Source organism: Sinocyclocheilus grahami, unplaced genomic scaffold (genome assembly GCF_001515645.1).
Source record: "Sinocyclocheilus grahami isolate Dianchi unplaced genomic scaffold, SAMN03320097.WGS_v1.1 scaffold2583.1, whole genome shotgun sequence".
In the NCBI taxonomy this organism is placed as follows: domain Eukaryota; kingdom Metazoa; phylum Chordata; class Actinopteri; order Cypriniformes; family Cyprinidae; genus Sinocyclocheilus; species Sinocyclocheilus grahami.
The window spans coordinates 9,921-16,274 of NW_015507762.1; positions in this window are offsets into that span (position 1 = coordinate 9,921).

Consider the following 6,354-nt stretch of genomic DNA (forward strand, 5'->3'; position numbering starts at 1 on the left):
CGCGTCAGGAGTCCGCCCCCCTGTGGCCGACCTACAGATCGCAACAAAACAATCAAAAAAAGTGCCCGGATCCGTCGCCGTTCCGTGGGGCCCCCGGGGGCCCCAGGCCCCGACTCGCGCCTCCGGCGTGCCCCGCCGGGCCTCCCCTGGGTGCCCGGGCGGTCGTCGGGGGCGGGAAAAATTGTCTAGGGGGCGGCGCGCAGCGTCCACGAACCGCCTGACACGGGGCGCTTATCAGGCTGTGCGAGGACTCCTCTGCATAAGTGGTGGCCTAACGGCGTTAAAGGGGGTCGGCTGATGAGGATACGGTGAGCTTCTTTGATATGGAATTGGTCTGACCGCATGTAGGTCTTGAAGGCCTCTGGCTTCTGAAGGCTTCTGACAAAATCTTTGTCCTGATGTTGCTGGCTACGGGGGGTGGTTCCAAGGCGAGAGTGTTCGGAGGGATGGGTAGGGGCGTGGAGGAAGATAGAGAGAAGGAAGGGTGAGCATGCGAGGGGGCGGAGGAAAGATAGCTGCCGGAACTGCTTGCGGAGACATGCTCATGCTTAGGATGGCTCCGGGAGCAATAGCTGAAGAAAGAGGGGGAAAGAGAGGGGCAATGGCGGTTGTCGGGGCCTGCGCCATTAGCGGAGGCATGCTTATGCTTGGGACGGCTCCGGGAGCGGGAGAAAAGGAGGGGAAGATAGGGGGAATGGCGGGCATCGGGGCCTGCGCCATTAGCGGAGGCAGTTGCACGCTAGGGTTGGATGGTGGGGCTGCAGGCCATGGGTAGGGGAGGGGGAATGGGGAGGTCTGCGCCGCTAGCGGAGGCGTGCTCGCGCTAACGCGGTGGCTTGAAAAGCCTGTGTAGCCTGCACTGCTAGTGGAGGCAGCCTCACCCTAGCATCTGCTACGGGAGCTGGGGGCCGCTGAAAGGAAAAAAGGGGGTTAGAAGTAACAGGACGGAAATACTGAGATGTGAGGGCCTGCGTTGCAAGCGGAAGCAGCTTCACGCTTGCTTCGGCTGCTGTAGCTGTAGGCCATGGGAAGGGGGTGGGGTTGTGACATCCTGAAAAGCCTGTGTAGCCTGCACTGCTAGTGGAGGCAGCCTCACCCTAGCATCTGCTACGGGAGCTGGGGGCCGCTGAAAGGAAAAAAGGGGGTTAGAAGTAACAGGACGGAAATACTGAGATGTGAGGGCCTGCGTTGCAAGCGGAAGCAGCTTCACGCTTGCTTCGGCTGCTGTAGCTGTAGGCCGTGAGAAAGTGGAAGGGTTCGTGACATTTAGCGGGACAAGCTGAAATTCCTGGGTAGCCTGCGGTGTTGCCGACTTAGCAATTTGTTGCTAGATTTGGCAACATTAAAACGTTTGTTGAAAACGCATCTTTTCCTCTTGTTTTGGCCTTCCATCCACGCTAAAACAAGGAGTCCAGGAAAACAGGTCTAAAAACACTTTCCAGAGCGGATCAATTAGAAAATTAGCTGTTTTCATGTTGTAGAAACGGAAGCTTTTGAAAATGATGAAGCATGTTTAGTCGTGTAACGCATTGTACCAATAGACATGTTTATACCAGTAACGTTAATTTTGCAGTTATGTGCTATTCACTTTCACACTGTTGCTAAAGATATTTACTTTGCACGCTCTTCATATTACAGTCCTAAAAAGATGACAGAAAATTTACTCACGATTGCTGTCCTGCGGCAAAACACGAGGGCAGTTGCGTTTTAGATCAATTCTGAGTGAGTGCGCCGTGGGCGTGTCAGTGGATGGTTAAATATTTCCGTAAATTAATTGATCCTGTCAGAAGAATTGCGTGAAATGTATTATGTCTGTTCCGTCAGTATCATCTCAGTGAGGTTTTATACATGCACAGTAAGGCTAATGTAACGCTTTCAGACATTTCAGTGTGGATGATAAACTTTGTGGAAAAAAAGGCTTTTTTTAAATAAATTGCTTTTAAAAAATGGCGTCAACATTCGTTTGTCATAACGTCGTTTAACAAACTTTAGCCACGAAACCTTTTAGCGACTTCACCTGAAATTTTATTAATTTGCAATGCGGCCTGCGCCGCTAGCGGAGGCAGCCTCAAACTCGTCTGCTACGAGAGCTGGAGGCCCGGCTGCGTACGGCTGTGGCCGGAAGAGCCGCGGTAAAAGGCTGCGCTGCAGCGGGAGGCGAGTGAGGCTTTGATGCGGTGAGATCTGGGGCGCGGTCCAGGCTCGTTGAAGGCCTGCTGCTGCTGTGACCCAGCGCTCGAGGAGAGGAGAGCTTGTGCGGGACGATGGTGGTGTCGAGCGAGGCGAGCTCGGGGCTTTGCACGGTCTATTGGCTTGAGCGTGTGGCTGGTCGAGAAGAGCAATGGCCGCGATGAAGCCTGGTGCTCGGCGGCCGTGTCTGGTGGGGAAGGAGTGATCATGAGGCTGGCAAATTGCGTCAGATCTGAAAAAATCCCCAGTATAGGTCTCTTCATTGGACGGGAAATTGGGTCTGTGATAAGATGGCAAAGGGAGCGAACCGAATGCTGAAAGACTAGCGAGAATGGAGGTAAGGCTACTTTGATTATTTATAGAGGTTCTCTATTGTGCTGATTGGATAGATGGTGTAATTACTGATGATGGACTGGCCATATTAATTATCTGTGCGTGCTCCTCCCAAAATTTGTTAATAAAACATCACTTAGCAACAGATATGTGCTGAAATGTGCTGGCACAGCATGTAACACTATGGTGCCTTTAAATAACCTTTTGAAGACTGGGATTTGGTTTGTACAGTGAAGAAAATAACTTTTATCCTTGGATACTTACTGAAATGTTGGGATGAAGAAAATATTAAAAAGGCAGAAAATAAAGATGACAAAGTAATAGACAGGCCTCTGAGAAATATTGGGCGCCTCACAATTCATCTGCAGGGCAGACAAAAAAATACATAAATAGGATTACATATGACACAAAATAACATTATCAAATTAGTTCACAGAAATTATGATGGTAAATAACAATTACAGCTGAGCCAATACTGCATGAGCTCGGGTTGCCAAACCAACAAGCCTAGTTCTTTAGTGTTAGGGCAATTAACATGCTTCTGGATTGTTCTATATTATGCTTTGGTTTAACTTGTTTTTAAGTTTTGTGCTTTTATCTATCACCTTCTCTGGTATCCCAGTGTCAAAAACATGAATTTATTATAGTTATAGGTATAACACTTGCTTTTCTTCACCCCATCTCTAATGCAATCTAGCCTATTCAAGGCGCTCATTAACAAGCTACACGTAAATTTAGCCTACACATATTGCACAAACACAGAGCAACTGCATTTTGATACCTACGCACTATATTTCAAACATAATCCTGACTGTCTAAAAGTAGGCTGCTGTTTTGATAACCCAAACCTACTAAATTAGCTAGATAATTCCTACACTAGAGCAGAGTTACCTATGGCTAACATGAATTTTGGAGACAAAGTTTGCATTATTGCAACTAACAGACACCCCAGGATGAAACCGACACTGGTGCAAATATATTAGGTTGTGACAGCAACATCGTTTGGCGCTGTGCGGGAATAAACAAGGTGGTGTGAAGAAATCAATAACACAGGCTTGAGATACCTACCGATCTGTGGACGGTGATCCTCGCAATGACTGGAAAAACCACAAAGTTCTGGGATGCGCGTGAGAAAGTGTGACGTGTCGCCATCATGGCAACAGACTCTTCCGATTTAATAATAATTTATTGAGTCTTTATCTGGTTTTCTTTGTTGTTTATATAGGCCTATCTGTCAATTTCCAATAAACAGTAATAATAATGTGTAAATTAGTCCAAATATTGTTTGGACTACTGGCTGGAGGGTTGGGGCGTGGGCAAATCTGAGGACTTGTCACGGAGTTCCCTGGCCAACTATCCGTCAATCTATTTATGTTTTTTTGACAGGGCAAAACAAAAAGACAAATGACATTGACATTTTAACAAAGTTGACTATTAGACTTTCTAATAGTCTAATAGGCTACATTTGAGTGTTTCTGATTGAGGCCCATTAACCAGACCTGACAATCTGTGTGTTGCCCACGGATAGGCCACCGTGGTCCGATCACGGGTTTCAGTTATTGACTCAAAATTATAGGCCTACAACCATTATCAGAATTAATGTTAGGACAAAATATCAGGTTCGGCCTAACGTTACTATCAAATGGCTATTGTAGCCTAACTCAAAAAGAGTTTAAGTTTCCAAATGAAAGAGCTCTTAAATTCCGTGGTCCCATCACGGGATGTCGGGTAGCCTATGCAACAGATTGTAATCAATAGCCTATGTGGTCAACATTAAAGGCATGGTGAAAATTGTTCTGGAAGTCTTGGTCAAGAAAATGGTCATGTGTCTTAGGCTAATAATAAGAATAACAAATGACGATGATGAAAATAGCAAAAATATGCCTACCAACCTGCATGATCTGTTTGAAACAGTTAATCGGTGTGAAGACCATGAGCCTATAGGCTACTCACATTTGCATTATAGGCTAGCCTACATCCCTCATAGAATTTTCGGTCTTATCCCTCATAGATGAAGCTTAGGCCAAATTATTTTAAATGAAACAACATTAGGGTAGCTACAAGCCACTGCGTGAGACCTGAGGTTGTCCGTGTGTCTACCACGGCAGACTCCGTGGTGCCGCCACAGAAATTCACAATAAGCAAAAGGCTACAAACTGATCAAACTGAATTATATGAAAACAGGGGTAGATGAGAGTTTGACAGGTTAATTGTCATCGCAGACACCATCTTGAAGACTTCAAGTGTCAACCCGAACAAACTACTTTGGCCTATAGCCTAAATAACGTCCAGTGAGGGTGAAACTGTGGTGACCACGGAAGATTCCGTGATACCATCACGGAACTTGAGCCGATCAGAGGAAGCTAGCGCTCAAACGACTACAGAACAATGCTTCGGGCATGGTGAAAAAATATTTCACGTGAAGTATTTTTGAAGTAGGTCTAAAAGAGCCCAGAATATTTAAAGTGATAGGCTTACGTTTCCAAATTAGAAAATGATGTCAATTGAGGCAGCGCTGGTGTTGAACCAGTGGATCCGTGTGTGGACCACGTAAAAAGAATGACTCCGATGCAGTGATATTTGAATCCGGTTATCCGTGCGTGGACCACGGCTAATGCCTGTCACTGACTTACATTGGTATCACTTCTGTGAGCCCATCACGGAATTTTCGGCGATTCCACCACGGATTTGGAGTTAAGGGTCCGTGGTCATTACACGGAATTCTGTGAGACCAACCTAAATACTGCAGAGATCCTGAGGACATCAAAGGAACTGATCCTGAGAGTGGCCTTACCAGCAGCTTAAACAAGCCATCATAAAGGAATTCTCAGACCCAGAGTCTGAACACGGACTGATCACTGCCCTAGACACCAAACAGGGCCGGCATGAAACTCCCCATGGTTACTACCACTAACTCTGACGAGCTTACTTCGGAGCTCGCAATTACCCTGGGATGGCGGAGGACACACCAGCTTCAAGAGCCTTTTCCTCCGAAAACCTCCAATTCTATTGTAAGTCACTGTTTAGGCATTATAGCCTGCCGCACAATGCCTATTCAACAACTGTGTGACCTGACACAGAAGGCCTTTAACAAGCACAAGGCCTCCACTAAAGGTGTTTGTAAGACCCCACTGATTCTAAACTTCACAACTCAAAATCCAAAGCGGGCACCAGAAGGCACCCAGCATTGCCACAATGCAAAACCCTTCTACAGAAAGCCCCTAGCCAGAAGAGGACAGAGCCATCACCATGGCAACAGACCCAGGTTCCAGACCAACCACTGGGAGAAGCCATGGAAAAGGGCATCCTCATCCTGCAAACACCACGATATGTCCAATAGCAGTCCACCACAACCTCCTCCTTCACACAGGTGCCGAACGGAGGCTACACAAGGACAGCTGGACACGCCTACTTCTGAGTTACAGGAGCTGCTGACACATGCAAAAGAGCTCCTTGAACAAAACTCAACTAAGGAGTACTGAGAAGGACAAACTTCTGACTCCTTGCCTGACGCAACACAGCATCAGACCCCTCCAAGGGAGGAGCATCCCTTGAAACCAGTCGACACCCCAGAAGCAGCCAGACAACGTTGGATGGAGCAACGGGCCCACATGCCCAACAGCGGAACCTCTACCAACACAACTCAGGCACGCTCCAGTCAGTGCCACCACAAGAGCAAAGCGACACCGTTAGCATCATATTTCTAGTGACGTTCGAGCAAAACTGAGAGATAACAACCACCTCCTGCTCTCCTGCCATCATCACTAGGTCAGTCTGAAACTCTCTGCACACTACAAAATCTCCATAACAATTACCTGCAATCCCTGGAAC